This window comes from Uranotaenia lowii, chromosome 2, assembly GCF_029784155.1.
Source record: "Uranotaenia lowii strain MFRU-FL chromosome 2, ASM2978415v1, whole genome shotgun sequence".
Classification (NCBI taxonomy): Eukaryota; Metazoa; Arthropoda; class Insecta; order Diptera; family Culicidae; genus Uranotaenia; species Uranotaenia lowii.
Genome location: NC_073692.1, coordinates 43,166,540 through 43,183,209, shown reverse-complemented (window position 1 = coordinate 43,183,209; position 16,670 = coordinate 43,166,540). Strand labels below are relative to the sequence as shown.

General features: G+C 35.3%; 1 protein-coding gene across 2 annotated transcripts in view; it reads right to left on the bottom strand.

Annotated features, from left to right (window-relative positions):
• Positions 1-16,670, bottom strand: part of LOC129742558 (uncharacterized) — a 132,659-nt gene that overhangs the window by 11,335 nt on the left and 104,654 nt on the right. The window contains exons 2-3 of one of the 2 annotated variants that reach the window (XM_055734469.1): positions 7,189-7,404; positions 6,816-7,100 (exon numbers count right to left, since the gene is read on the bottom strand). The gene's annotated coding sequence lies outside the window, so the exon portion shown is untranslated. The remainder of the gene's footprint in view (positions 1-6,815; positions 7,101-7,188; positions 7,405-16,670) is intronic. The other variant, XM_055734470.1, reaches the window with a different exon arrangement.

Below are 16,670 nucleotides of genomic sequence, written 5' to 3'. Positions count from 1 at the left end.
TCGTCTTGTCGTCTTGTCGTCTTGTCGTCTTGTCGTCTTGTCGTCTTGTCGTCTTGTCGTCTTGTCGTCTTGTCGTCTTGTCGTCTTGTCGTCTTGTCGTCTTGTCGTCTTGTCGTCTTGTCGTCTTGTCGTCTTGTCGTCTTGTCGTCTTGTCGTCTTGTCGTCTTGTCGTCTTGTCGATTTGTCGTCTTGTCGTCTTGTCGTCTTGTCGTTTTGTCGTCTTGTCTTCTTGTCGTCTTGTCGTCTTGTCGTCTTGTCGTCTTGTCGTCTTGTCGTCTTGTCGTCTTGTCGTCTTGTCGTCTTGTCGTCTTGTCGTCTTGTTCTTCTTGTTCTTCTTACTCTCCTTTCCTAAGTAAGTGTTTTAAAACTTTTAGGTGCAAAGAAGTGACGAGGTGCGATGAAGCAACCCTTTTCAATATATTCAATAATGAAAGAAAAAAGTGATCAAAGTTACCCCAGTTTACGGGAGCGGGATGAATCATCCAAATGGATAAAAATCCCCAAAACAAAAAAAAATTAAGTTTACGGTACATCACGAGGTTTGGAAAACAATAAATTTTGTAAAAATCGGTTTAAAAACAAGAGAGATATAGCGATTTTAAGCGAGGAGCGTCAAATTGACACCCAGGGTCTAATTAGGATTTTTTTTTCTGGGCTTTCAGGGTGTGTCCATAAAAAAGTAATGATGCAAAATTGAAGATTCTAAAAATTCATTGTATGCACCCGAATGAAGTTACAAGCCGAGAAACTACCAATTTTGTCATATTGACACTCAAGAGCGGATAAGGGTTAAACATAAATCCATCGATTACTATTGTTTGTGTCTCATATCAAATAAACTATGCTCAATAAATCGGTGCCATTAAAGATTTTCGGGCTGACTAATGAAAATTGGAAATCATGTAATAAGATTGACTTAAATACTTTTTTTTATTATTCTACGTACTTTTTGTGATTGTCCAACAGGTGGTATTGTCAAAAAAACAGGATTTGATTTTTTTTTTCGAAACATCAATAGATTGCAAAAACAAAGCATCAAAAATGGTGTAGACGCCCTAATATATGCAACCAAATTGATCATCTTCTTGACTGGGCTGCTTTTCTTATCGAAAATGTACCATTTAAATATTATCTGAACCCTAGATAACCATCGGTCAAATTGGTTAAACTATTTAATTGCAGATTTTTCGATGTTCTCATAACTAAATTACAAATACGATCCTTTTTGAAAATCAGGACAATTCAGGACATTTTAAAGACCACTTTCCAATAATCAGAACAACTAGAGAATTATTTAAAACGTTCAAAAAAAATCAGGACAAATTCTGAAATATTCGGACACCTGGCATCTCTGATCAAAGCTCCGATAAAATTAACAGTGTAATTCTTCCATTTCGGTCGCCAGATAGCGCTATTTGTGTGTCCCGTTTTCTCGTTAAGTGTCATATATCGGTAGGGGAGAATGGGAATACTTGATCTCCTTTTCTTATTTTCATCATATCTTTTTGGGAAAATTTTACAACTTGCCGTTTTCTGCATTTTCTGATATCATGTTATTTCAAGTTTATATGCTACAAAAGTTCGAACTATACATGTACTCGTAGACAAACTAGAAGCATTTTCGTGAGACCAAAAAAATTGTGATATTTTTCAAGTTACAGGAGACTTGATCCTTTATTCAGGATGCCCTGACCCTAGGCGAAAATTAAGTGAAATCCGGAAATAAAAGGTCTGGTGACTATTTTTTGGCAAATTTGTTCTCATTTCACAGTTTGTGAGTGTTAGACAAAGAGAATTCTAAAAGTTTGTCTACTACCCTTAAGTCATTACATTCTTTAAGGCGCAATTTTCTAGTTTTGCATGCAGTATTTTTAGTCAGTTTTAACAGATAATTACTGGATATATATTGGTTATTGAACAGTTATTAGTAATTTCATGATAACCAATAATCACGACAAATTCAGAAGAAGGATATATCTTTTTAGGCTCTAGGGATAAATTCTACCCATAACATACATTTTGGAAAACTTGTTCTTAGAAAAATTGAGAGTTTACTATTGCATTGAAAATATGGCATTATGAAGTTCATATTATATTCTAACGATTGACGTATTGGAATAAATATTTTTATAATAATTTTTTCATGTGAGAAACCTTTTAAACTGATAAAAAAAGATCTTCAAATCACATTTTGTAAAATTTTACAAACAATGTTCAATAACTCGAAAATTTAAATTTTTAAAATTGGTGAAGATAACAGCATTGTTGTTTTGTTCTGTTTGGCACATTCTTCAAGAACATTTGATATTTGTAAGACATTCCTGTTTGGAGATATAGCGAAGGAATCAAGTATCCCCAGGGATCAAGTATCCTCACTCTTCCCTATAAGTATAGGGGAGAGTGGGGATACTTGATCCCTTTTTCTTATTTACACCATATCTTTTTGGAAAAATTCAGCAACTCGCTTTCTTTTACATTTTCTGACAGCGTGTAACTTCAAGTTTCTATGCTCCTAAAATTAGAACGATACTTGAACCCGTAGATGAACTAGAAGCATTTTCGTGGGAGTAAAAAAGTTGCAATATTTTTGAAGTTAGGGGATACTTGATCCTTTATTCAGGAAGCCCTAATCCATGGAAAAAATCAAACAAAGCGCCAAGATAGAATGTTAATTGACTATTTTGGTCATGTTTGTTCTCATTTCACAATCTATAATTGTCAGAAAAATAAATTCCATAGCTTATTCTCAACCCTTATGACATTGCTTACTTACGGGCGCATTTTTTTTATAAACAAGAGAAAATCAATTATTTTAGCCCTTTTCTTCAGATAATTGATGGATGAATATTAGCTATTCGATAAATATTAGTAATCTCGTAATCAGCAATGACAACCGTTTTTGCTATCGACGTTATGTTGCTCGTATGCAAAGGGATCTTCGCCGCAATCCGAAAAAGTTCTGGAAATTTGTCAACTCAAAACGGAAGGAATCCGGTCTGCTTGCGGTACTCCAACTAAACGACAGAATTGTCACGTCTCCTGCCGAAAAATGTAACCTCTTCGCGATGCACTTCTCTAGTGTTTTCAATGATCTATCGCCAACTGCTGATCAAATTTTCGCAGCCGTCACACGGTTGCCCATAGATGTGCTGAATCTGGATGTTTTTTCTATAAGCGAGGAAATGGTTCTTGAAGCCATTGGTAAACTGAAGTATAGTACATCAGCCGGACAGGATGGAATTCCGGCGTGCGTTCTTAAGAAGTGTCGCACTCTTTCAGTGAAACCACTTACTCACATCTTTAACCGGTCCCTAGAACAGCAAACATTCCCCAACGTCTGGAAAAGATAGTTTATGAGCCCAGTCTTTAAAAAAGGTGATAAGCAAAATATTCTTAACTATCGTGGTGTCACATCACTAGCTGCCTGCTCGAAGGTATTAGAGAGGATCGTAAACGATGTTATTTTCTCGGCTTGTCGGAACTGGATCTCTGAAAATCAGCACGGATTTTCCCCTAAACGTTCGGTAACCACGAATTTGACAGTTTTTACATCATATTGCATATCACAAATGGATGACGGAAAGCAAATTGATGCAATTTATACTGATTTTTCGGCTGCATTCGATTCAGTGAATCACGATATACTCCTGAAAAAATTGCAACGTTTGGGATGTTCTGAACGACTATGTGCTTGGATAAAAAGTTATCTTACGAATCGCCGTTTAGCTGTCAGAATTGGTTCTGCAGAATCTCCTGTTGTTTACAATGTTCTGCAATGATATTAATTTGCTTCTTATTGGCTGTGGAGTTCTCCTGTATGCGGACGACCTTAAAATATTTTTGGTCATAAACAATTTAGCTGATTGTTACGAGTTACAAGGCTTCCTGGACATGGTTGTGAACTGGTGTGCTGCTAATTTACTGGTTTTAAGCGTTGCTAAGTGTTGTGTTATAACATTCGGTCGGAGGAAACATCCATTCATATATGAATACAGCATACTGGGTGAGTCACTGCAACGTGTGGATCAGATAAAGGATCTTGGAGTTTTATTGGACTGTCATATGACTTTTAAGCCCCATTACTCTGTGGTACTCGAGAAGGCCAACAGGATGCTAGGATTCATTATACGCCTGAGTACTGAATTCACCGATCCCGTCTGCTTGCGAGCTTTGTATTGCTGCCTGGTTCGATCAATATTGGAATCTGCGAATCTGGTATGGTGGCCGTTTGAGGCTTTGTGGGTTGCGCGTTTCGAAGCAATACAACGGCGATTTGTGCGGTATGCTCTCCGTGAACTACCTTGGGAAAACCCGTTAAATCTACCGCCTTATCCGCAACGGTGTGCTCTGCTTGGACTCCATACGCTGGCGGATCGTCATTCCATTGGTCGATCACTGTTCGTGGCAAAGATATTGAGAAATGAAATTGACTGCTGTTGGCTGCTTTCCCGTTGTAACATTTATGCTCCAGAACGAACCCTTCGTAATCGAGACTGGCTCTCATTGGAACCACGAAGTACGCGCTATGGCAGTAACGACCCCCTTCGTTCAGCAAAAATATGCTTCCTCCGTTATTAGGGGAGGAGCGGGCTATATGCGCCTATTAAGCAGAACACTGATTTAATCAAATATCACATCGAATATGTGTACAAAAACTATATACACGTGTGCAGGCATCTGTTTTCTATACATTGGAGTAATTTTTATGTTAAAATTTTCTTCTGTTTCCAAGAAAACGATTTTATTGTAAGTGTTGTCTAAAATGCCGAACCTCAAACCGTGTGGGCTAAATGCGCCTATTTATGTTTTGAAAAATATTTCTGTTTTTTGAGAAATACTTCCGTATAATTTCATTGAAACTGCTAGAAAGTAATAATTTCCGTACGACAAAGCTGAAGTTTTATAAAAATCTATGTATATTATAATTTTATAGAATAAAACAAAAGTTAGAGTTGCTATACTATGGAGGCAGTTCATCCATGAGAAAAACTTTATCAAATCTGTTTTTAGATATTCAATTCTCTCTTAAGATGCTATTCAGAGCTAAGATTTGAAGGTTCAATGATAAAAATCATTTATTTATTCTATTTAACGTTCTATCTAAGCGTATCAACCTCAAAATGCATTGGTCAGATAAGCTGTCTAGTCAGCCATTCCATCAAACAGCCGTAGGGTCATTTAACCCGATAGGCCCATTTAGGAAACCTTTCCCCTATACCCTATTCGATTTTAATGTGTCCATTGCAACTTTTAAACAACGGATTGAGCATAGCATGAGTGAACGATTAAGAAACTAGCAAACGATTTATGTAAACCTAGATTTCAGTTTTATTCATTCAGACACCCACTTTTGTCAGATGATATCAAGATAATAAACAAATAAACAAATAAACAAACGACCACGATCCACTGAGAAGAAGAATATACCGGGATCATTTGTACCCAAATATTAGGGATCAATTGTGCCCAAAATCAACATTTTTGAAAACTTTCCCTGAAAAAAGTTGGGAGTTTTCCAACGCTTTGAAAATATTGTGTTTTGAAGTTCATTTTACTCTTGAAAGATTGATGTATTGGAATAAATATTTTTGTTATAATATTATCATGTTAGGAACATTTCAAAATGATGAAAAAAGATCTTCAAGTCACATTTTGTGAAACTTTTCAAACAAAGTTCAATAACCCAAAAACTTATTTTGTTAAAAATTTTTGAGCTTCAACTATTGCTGTTTTGTTCCATTTGGCACATTTTTCTAGAACATTTGATCTTTGTACGACATTCCAGTTTGGAGATATAGCTAGGGAATCAAGTATCCCCAGGGATCAAGTATCCTCATTCTCCCCTATCTGATTGAATGTAAAAACTATGCAGTTTCGGACGCGTTGATTCATCCTCTTCGAGATGAACCTGCTGGAGGCTCAGCTGTAGAAGCTATTTGAAAACTTTGACTCTCAGGACGCAGCTCGTGGAATGTGTCTTATGCATGTGTGTTTATTTTAAAGTTTTCATTTAAAAGAACAGTAAAGAAAAGGTATCAGAAGGTTGTTTTCACATTTTGTGTTTATCTCTTACCCGACCAGACTTTTATGGCAAAATTAAAGCAAATTTTGCTATCACGCCCTGAGAGCCCAGTTTGCTCTCATTTTGCTTGACATAAGGTGGTACACAGCAAAAATGAGAGCACAGATTTTCATACTTGGTTAGCAAAGTGATACCAAATTTTGCTAAAACTGAGACCCTAACTACACCTCATTTTCCGACAGCTTAAAGAGCACAATGATGCCAATATAAGGTGTCACATATTTTTCAGTGAAAGCAAAATTACATATCGTTGTGCTCTCAAAACTATCTTTGTTTTGAGGTGTAGTTAAGGTCTCAGTTTTAACAAAACTTGAAATCCATTTTGCTCACCAAGTACGAAAATTTTGCTTTTATTTTTGCTGTGTACCACTTCATGTCACGCTAAATGAAAGCAAATTTCACACTCAAGGGGTGATAGCAAATTTTGATATAATATGCTCGGAAATGTATTACGAATACATCCTACTTTAGCAACTATGTGATCTTAAACGCGATTTTATGAACATTTCATTGTCGTCTTAAGTTATAATTGCATACATGAAGGCGTATACCTAATCACCTAATGCTGAACATTGAATAGTAAAAATCGCCTAAATTTATACAATCATAAGTGATGGCATTTGACCCTTTTCTTATGTTTTATCAAATCACCTTCCCCTATTCCATTTAAACTAACACTTTGTTTTCGTTGGATCAGGTTGAAATTAGCTCAGATTTGAGTTGATTGACTTACCTTAGCCTCTTTTTTCCAGTTCCGTTTGAAAGTGAACATGTACGGAATCGGTCCACAAAACGGCTGACGTGTCACGATTTTACCTCAACAAGATCTGTTTGTGATTTTAGCACGGCCTTTCTCTATATATTTCAGCTTAGGTCGATCTTCCTGCAAGCGGTTCATTTCTTCCCGGTAATGAACTCTTTTGATTGATGCGAAGAGACGATTACTTCCGGTGAGATCGTGTTATTTAAAGCTTGCTGTCTAGATCTTTGATCTTGGACTCGATTCTAACTCCAGCAACTGTAAAATTAAGGAAAACACATTCATTATTTTTTTTAGCTATGATAAAACTCTATGATCTGCTTTAATCCGAGTTGCATTATATTACCAAAAATTTTGCTATAATGTGTTTTTACTTCCGGTTTGAGCTCGCCATATTTGACCAAGGGCACATCGCTTTTGATGTGCTTAAGATATCATCCAACATTATGGTTCAGTTCATAATAAGTATGAGTGAGAAGATTGGTTCCAGTGATATAAGCCTCTCCGTGGCCTTATCCCTTGCTGAACATCGATTCCAGCTGTTATGAAACTGCGTGCATCCCTGTATTAAATATACAATACATAGTATCTTAGAAAGAATTATAGCAGCAGTTATTTTAGAATGGCCTTGATAATGTCATCAGATCTAAACATTTCTTCAAGATAAGATTTTATCAATGGTATGACAATACTTAGACATAATTTGCTCATGAACTGGCCAGTTATAAAAAACTTGAAAAGAAGACTTTGCTAATCAGGCCAGAAAAACTCAATTATTTTACTCATTTTGTATGAAACTGTGTGTAATGTTTCTACTCACGAACAATTTTTTTTTATTGAATCTTTAAAAATACTTACAGTTAAAAACAAGATTCTCTGTAAGAAGGATTTCGTTAGCAATCTTGAATTCCTAATCCTCGTGCGCAGTGGGCATGTGGTGAATAGTTTTACATGAGGAATGGCTCTAAGAACATGAATTTCTTCCTGGGTCGAATTTCGTAATTGGAGCGAACCCTCCAGTTTTTGCTCATCCAGCTTCTTCGTCTTGCTTATCATGTCTAAAATACCAAGCAGCAACTTATCTTCTGGAGAATCCTCAGCAGACAGTGACCAAAATCATCCTGCAATATTTAAATATTTTTTCGTCTTTACATTTTCAAAGGTTATTAAATGTTTCTAGATAAATTACTCACTTGTGGACACATTTGCAGAAGTTATAATAACTGCGCGAAGCTTTTCGACAGATGCAGTCCTATGTAATTGGATACGGAAACCGTTCCACCGTGAATCAGCACGCGGGTGAAAATCAAATGGAGCATTAACGCCGTCGAGGATGTTCAGCTTCTGGTGCAATCGTGGTTCCCCGAGGTTGCTAGTTCTGCCGTTTTGGCCTGTAGGGAACGAAGAGGCCCACCACCAACTTCCGTAAAAGGTGTGCTCAGAGTTCTGTGAGCTCCTTTGAAGATTGCATCCACTTAAATGTCCGGCCATGTCTCACTTTTTTTTCTGATGCACTATTACTATTTTGAACGAATAATGTGGACATTGAACTTTACCGTATTACGAAGGAAACGTCTCATAACGATACCGATAACTTAAAATGGGCAATAATCAAAGTGGCGATATTAAAAACTTTCACATTAGGACTTAGACGGGACGCGACGGCCAAATTTGAAAACAAACAATCAAAGTTTTCAGCTTGTTGTACTAGAACCATCTGTTTCAAAACATGACGGGTGGATCGGTGACTATAAACATATATCCATGCAGATTCTCAACACAGCAGTTTTATTGATATGAGCTTAAATTGTTTTGAGTAAAATAAATAAATGTATAGTTTCAAATAGTTGCCTTAAAAGGTTATCATAATTAGTTGCCTAACTATTTCGAAAAAATCCTTCCAACATATTTTTTTTAGATCATTGAACATTTTAGCTGTTCTAAGAAACTTTAAACTATAAATTAACTATGGATGAGCTCGGCCTGTGTGAAAAACTCGTCAATGAGGAGGATGGTGTGGGTTTTAAAATCATCAAATCAACACTCTAACAGAACTTCAGCTCAGAATTTTTAACCGAAAACCAAAATAATGATATTGTCGCTAAATCTATCTAAACCGGAGTTTTCGTCAACATCAGCGACGGCGAAATCACCGACAACATTTCATGTTGACCAGGCATCTATCGAACATCTTCCAAGTGTCGGAACTAAACAAGAGAAAGGGTTGCCGATTACCGAGGTATTTGATGAATTTTTCATCGTCGCTGGTTGCGACAAAACCGCGACCAGCGCGAAAACTTCGGATTTTGACTGTATTGACAAGATATAGTTGAATTTCGAGCAGTTTGGGATTAATGATGTCTTTGGCTTGAGAAAAAAAAATCACAGAAGTAAAAAAAGCAGGAATAAAATTCAACTTTTTTTAAACTATGAAATTAAAAGCGTTTAAATTTAAAAAAAAGTTGCAATCATTTTTTCAATTGTCATATTCAATTAATGTTTTGTGTAGGTGTTTAGTGAAGATATTACTTAAAAAACTCTTTTTTTCTTGTATTTCAATTTAAAAAAAAATCAAAACAATTTTCGGGCAAAAAACTGGATTTTGCACTAAAGTTAGATTGCACATTACCTGATGTTCACATTTCTTTGAATATTCTAAAATCCTTATAAGCCACGTGAAATTAACGCTGATTCCTGCATTGCAATTTGAAAGTTAGACCAAAAAGTTGTAATTTAAAATAACGTTGATATTATGTTTTGATAGTTGATATTCTGAAGTCAGAATCCAAATTTTTTTTAACAATGTGTGCGTGTGCAGTGAAAATGCTGATTTTGATTGTAAAAAACTGTAACTTATGAAATGCATTGATTTTCATTATAAAATTAAGGAAAATTCTCACATGCTTCAATGTTGTCTTTTTATTTTTTATACAATCTGATTTCAGTTTTGATTTCAGTTTTTTGTAAAATCCAATACTTACTATTACAATTGGGTTTAATTCTGCAATACGGTTTACAGTGTAGCAGAAAAAGTTTCATGGAACGAAAGACTGTAATATAAGGATAGTTGCACCCCACCGGTAGGCAAGAAATTTTCAAAACTAAATTTCTATTTCTCGAAATTTCTGAAATAAATCAGAACAAAGTTTCAGTGGGCGATATGAGCCCAAACACCCCCCCCCCCCTTTCGCACGGCTTTGAGTTGAGGTTGGCTAGTACCACCAAGTTCTGTTCTAGCACAGTCTATCATGCATGCAAATATTTAATGTCATTGATTTTTGGTGTTTCAATCTCTCTTTTCTAATATCGGCCGGTCAAGACTGATTCTGTTAGTGCACGGAAAATATCAAGTATTATTGTGGCTTTGAGAATTAAATCGAGAATAATTGGAACCAGTGAAAGTCAAACCCGCAAAGTAGTTTGGTAAAAATCATCACTATACCAAACTGAAATAAGACGACTCACCGACTCGGGTGCGACCCACTAACTTCGATACACTATGCGAACAAAATTTTTCCTGCCCATATTCAAATGCATTTTACGCGCAATCGTACCGATGATCAGTTTCATGAGTTCGAAAGTTTCAATTTATCGAATGTTCCTCGCTCAATGGAAGTGGAAGAAAAAACAGAGCTTTTGTAAAACCTTAATGATGTGCGTTCAAAGCGCAATTTGACAGGGTGAGTGTTTTTAAAATTAGATATGGTTTCGAAGAAATTTCTTTTTTTACTTACGGTGTCCGTATTGATGATGCCTTGTTTTGTTTTCAAATTAGTTCAATGTATATTATGCTTCAGATTTTCTATCAGTTTACCGTCGGTACCTAATTTTGGTTTCAGCTTGCTATCAAATGATAAATATTGAAACCTAAACTATGCCTTGCTTGCTGTCATAAAGTATCCTATACCAAATAATACTATCAGTTTGCTGTTGACACCTCATTTTGGCCTATGTTTGCTATCGATTTAGGCATCAAAGTCTGCTCGGGTTACCGTTATCTTACTTTGACAAGGTATCTTTTGATGTTATCAACTCAAATCCTCAAACCAAATCAGGTTATAGTTTGGTTGCACTCTTAATCGTCTCGGACGAAACAAAGAGCTGCAGTTCCAAGTAGGTATGTATGTAGATTGGCAGCAAGTTTCTGCTTTCTATCAACGGGATTCCATGTTGACTCAGCGAGAAAATCCACCGAGACTGACCGTCACTCGCTTAGTTCGGTCCGGTCAGCTCTAAACTCTCCCCGGGGCAACGCTGATAGATTTACAGCAGCTACCGTCTAGAGGAACTATCTATTTAATGAGAGCGACACACTACCGTATATGCCGTGGATGGCGCCCTGTTTATCTTACAGGATCATAAATTAAACCGAAAGCCGTCGCCGGACAAACTTATGGGGGAAGACTCGGTTAAACTCTAGGGCGAACCGGGACGACGACGACGGTTTGAAGATCGGTCGCTCCATTAGACGACGACTAGTTTGTGTGGACAGTGTTTCCGGCCGAATTGATTGACTCAGGGATTTTGGGCCGAGAACTCATCTCAACATTAGTCGCAAGCTTGGACGCTCAAGCCAAAGGAACAAAATGATGTAGCTCCTAGTTTATCGCAAAGCGTAATCAGCACTAAACTTTTGCTGTAATGCAAGAGTCGTTGCAATCTGTGAAATGCTGCCCTGCATATCTAAACTCTTGACCAAGTAGAACAGACGAATGTGTCCCTCTAGGCGGGAAAACGAAATATTTCGCTCAAGGTGTGAAGTTGAGGCGTGTAAAGGCAATGGCGGAGAAGATGATGTCGACGATGATGATGTATAAAGGCAGTTTTCCTTCCTTCTATCACATCGGATGCACTACGCTGGAAGAATTGATAAATGTAAGCTCGTGCTGTTCGTGCGGTTTCTGCGACGATATCCAAAAGCCTGGGGCAGGGGCAAGGAAAATGGCTCAATTTGAGGAAGCGATGGCATCAGCGAAGTCAGCAGTCCTTGGTAGGGAATAATGTCCTTAAAGGTACAGTTGAGGTTGTCTTAACAGCAACGTTTTTCCCTGTATAAACAATGTCAAAATGAAAAATGATTGAAATGTGTCTATGTTAAAATAAGCCATGATAACTGAAGCTTGAAAGACTCATTGCTTATTAAATAACTGCTGCATACCGCTCCTAGAGTGGTTGGATCTTCAAAGTTCGACCCTTCTTGATATTTCCATTCGCCAATACTATTTTTAGGACGACTCGGAATTGCTTTATTGGTTGATGGTCCAGTTACAGAGACTATATTACCAACGTATTTCTTTATAATCCGTAGAGTTTACAATCTTTTAGACTCCATAGTTATTTTTTTATTGCCAGGAATTTACCACATCGTGGCATTCTTCCCTAAATTATACTCCTTAAAACAAAAATATTTGGCATTCTTTTATACTTCGCAGAGTTAACAAATCTGTTTTTGTGTTTCCTTTGTGTTACATTTCATTGTGTGTGTACATTTTTACGTCCGTGAACCTCACAAAATTTCCGTAACCTAGCTTGAAGGCGGTGTCCCGGTCTTCTGGCTTATGAGTCATTGAACTAAACATCTCATAGTTCCCATAGCAGGTGGTAGTCTCACTTTGACAAAAGTAGACGAGGGTTGGATGCGACGGAGGGGGCGAAATTTTGACGACCGTCTGTTGGCTGGCCAAGAAAAGTTAAATGGAGGCAGTTGATTTGCTAGCCTTGTTGAATGAATGTACCTCGTGCTAAATCCGCTTTTTACAACTTGTGTTTAAATGGATCAGATATTAACTTTTCACAATACAGATTTTTTAAATCAGGTAAAAAAAAATAAGACAAAATCACCATAGAATAATGAATTTGCATTCTTATGCTGGTGATACTTCATTAAGCAATTTAAAGGAATAGTAGAAAAAAAATCCACTTTTGGCTATTCTTGTATCATAAGAATTTAGCATTTCTATCTAGTAAGTTCGAAAAAGGTGATAACTGGATAAGATTTTTTCTTCGGACTGACCACTATAAACAATCTACACTACATATGTTTGTAAAGTATTTGAGTCAAAGAATTTAGATGCAACCATAATCCATGCTGTTGCTTGCTGATTAGAGCATCACTGGTTGGCCACCAGATAAAAACGAATATGGCATTAGTCAACAGTTAGTAGTGAACCTACATGTAAAAAAAGCGACGTCTGAAACACAAAATTCCAATCGATACAGAAGAACTGTCAAAATCGATTCCAATCGATCCGAGCTTTTGTCATGGAGCTTTCAGCTTTCTAATTGAAAATTCAAACAAGGAGAGTATTGTGATTGCTGTTGTTGTTCAAACAAATAATTTCAAAGCTCGTCATCTGGATTTATTATTAGGAGCAATTTTTCCACTGCTCTGGTGGTTCGTGTTCGTAGTTATAAAACTATATGTTTGTTTGTCATTCATACCGTTTATCGCAATTCACCGACCATCAAATGCAATATTGTTTTGTTAGATTTACTAAGCGTTCACTTTAGAGCTTGAACATTGAGCCACAAAACAGTGCTAAGGTTTTTTCCAAGACATGTCGCTTCTCTTATATGCAGGTTCACTAACACTAAAATATTTTTTTTTATAAATCTGTGAAAATTTATCAAATTAACGAAAAATGATGGTAATTGTCAGTCCAAGGAAAATTATCGCAATTAGGTTTAAGGAATTAACTTTTTGTTATTGCAATCTCAAGTTCAAAAAGTTAATTTTTTTTCGAAAATTTTGTGTTATGGAGGTTTTATATTTTAGTTGTAAATTTTAGATAAAAATTTAACCTTTCTGTCAAAATTCAAATATGCGACTGCTTTTATAGCAACTTTATGAGAACTACTGGAATACCAACCGTTTCAATTAAAAGCTCTGAAATTATTTGTTGAAATTAATATAAGTCCCTCAAACTTAATCCGTGAAAAAATATTTGAATCTTTTTTTGCATTGCTATCATGATTTGAAGATTAATTAAATTTTAACGTTATTACCTGAAATTGACTTAAAGATTTCAAAACCAGAAGCTCTCTTGATCAATATTTGTCGTATTATGAAATCATGATTTTGAATATAAATTAAATAAAAATCAGCAGATGAAATTCTGATTTTAACTTGCTTTAAACAAACCGGCTTTCTGAATGTTGAGCCCCAACTATCAATTTATACTCAACATGCGAAATCGGAATACTTCAAAATCGAACATTATATCTCTCCACAACCCTAGGACCAAATTTTTAAATAGTTTGACATTTTTGAGCAAAATGCAGCATTGAGCATTCTTTCATTCGAAAGTAGAAAGCTTTAAAGTTTTTTTCGAAATGACTTAATCAGAAAGCGAAATGCAAAAGATTTGGCTAAATTAATTTAAGTTTTTTTTAAATTCTTTATTTAAAACGGCATACATAAACATACCTTGAGGCTTTAAGGAAATAATTTTTAGTTTTAATTCTTAAAAATTTTCAGAATAATTTGCAATGTTATTTTGAATTCTGAATATAATTTTTTTCTCAATTTTCTCAACCTTTATTCTGAATTCTTAAAATTCAAAAATGTGTATTAATAAACAAAACTTGAAATCAAGTTTTGAATGAAAACAACTTTATGAAACGTTATTTGAATTTCTAATTCAGATAACACAAGGGAAAATCAAATTTGGTTCCTGTGTTTTAATAATTGATCTAGGCAGATTTTGAGTTCCTGAATTCAAATCAATCAGATTTCATATGGAAACTTTAAAATTTTATAATTTTATAAAATTTATAACAGATACACTAATAAACCTACATGAACACATACAACAGATTTAAACCTTCCTGTTATCCTTCATTTAATCAACTGTTCATATATCTTGCTTAGATATTTGAGTTTCAGAAAAACAACGCTTAGAAAAATTCGATAAAATCTATTTCTGACATAATTCAAAAAAGTCTTTGAGTATTTGATATTAAATATTTGATCTCATTAACAACTTTGCTGAAGACTGCTCAACGTTTTGACTCATGCGTCAAGAAATATCGAGGATTGAATTTTGTTCATTAAAATTTCGTCAAAATTTCCGTTTATTGCGGAAATGGAATTAAAATGACTAAACGGAAACATTTATCACTTTTTTCTCAGAAATCAAAATTACTCGCTGTCTTCAGGAAAGATGATCATTGAATTAAAACCTTTATTTCGAATATCTTTGTCATGTTATATAGCTTTGCCAAAAAGCGCCCAAATTTATCGAATCAATTTTTTAACCTAATTTTGACATTTTTATTGAAACTAATGATTTTTAAAACATTTAGTTTAGTTCACATTATTAACATTTAGACTTACTAAGAAAAATCTCATCATAAACTTCCGACCTGGTGTCACACTTAGAAAAATAATTCAAAACCTATAAATACCCGTAATCACCTGTAACATCTGTACAATATTTTGCAATATATAACACGACACATTGAGTTGAAAAATATGTAATGTAATATTAGCTTCAGTGATCGTTGAGATGTAACAGGTCTAATTTCAATTTCTGATGATAAAACTTTATGGATGAGTAATTCTAAATCAGTGCATAAAGACAAATCGTTTTTGTTATTAATGAAATATAGAAAATAAATGAAAGAATTTATATCTGTATTTATGAATTAAAACTCGTTTGAATAAGTGGGCTAACTTTAGAAATGATCTTTATAATCTATATCTAAGAATTTAAATATATTTAAAATTAGAAAGTGTTCTTTCTTCTAATTCAGACAATCAGAAGTTTACTTTGTTTAGTTATTATCTGGTTTTCTTAATAAGTTTCGAATTAAAAACCTGACGACGCAAACCTTATTAAGTCTTAAATTAGAATTTCGTGTATGATTCTCAATCTTTTTTATTTTTAAAACTCTCTTAAAGGGAAAATCTCAAATACCACCCTTCTTTATAGAATAAAATCTTTAGGAGAAAAGATTTCATATGAATTGAATTTTTGAAATTTGTGCACTCTATTTAGGGGGTTATCACTCACTTTTAAAAAGATAAACAATTAAAGTTATGTTTAATGTTGAGAAAAAGAGAATGCTGAAGCTCCTTTCTTACTAATCTATCTTCTATATCTACATATAAAAAGTAATTTCCGTTTGTATGTTTGTTCGTTTGTATGTATGTCCTCAATAGGCTCAGCCGCCTTATGAGCTAGAAAGCTGAAATTCAGCATGGGTGGTCATTAGGACCAGGAATGATGAAAAATGTTTTTAGATTTTCGGATGAACCTTTTGAAGGGGGTCGTCCATACAACACAAGTGTTGTTTTAGCGATATTAAACGACGTTATTAAACATCGGATTGAAATGAAAATTTGCACATGGGTGTTTTGAAATACGAGCAATGGATTTCAGGTGTCAAATTTTGTGTTAGGGATCAGCCAAAGGGGTCAACTGTTCGCTGTTTTTTTTTATATTGACGTTATTATACATCGTAATTTGATGAAAATTGGTACACGAGAGTTTTGAGGGACGAGCAATCGACTTCAGGTATTAAATTCAGTGTAAGGCCGATGACATAGTAAGTGCGCTCGATGCGAAACGGCGAATGCGATTCAATGCGGCGAACCACATTTGACGAAAATGTATGTGAATCGCTTAAACCTGACATACTCAACGCGGCGAAGCAAATGTAAATTTGTTCCGCCGCTCGAGTTCGCATTGGCCGCGTTCGCCAATTCGCATCGCATCGGTCTAAGGGGCCGGCAAAGGGGTCGTCCATATTAAACCTTTCAATATTTTTACAATATCGTCGTTATTATACATCTGTTAATTCCGGCTCTTTGAAGAGTTAGGAGTT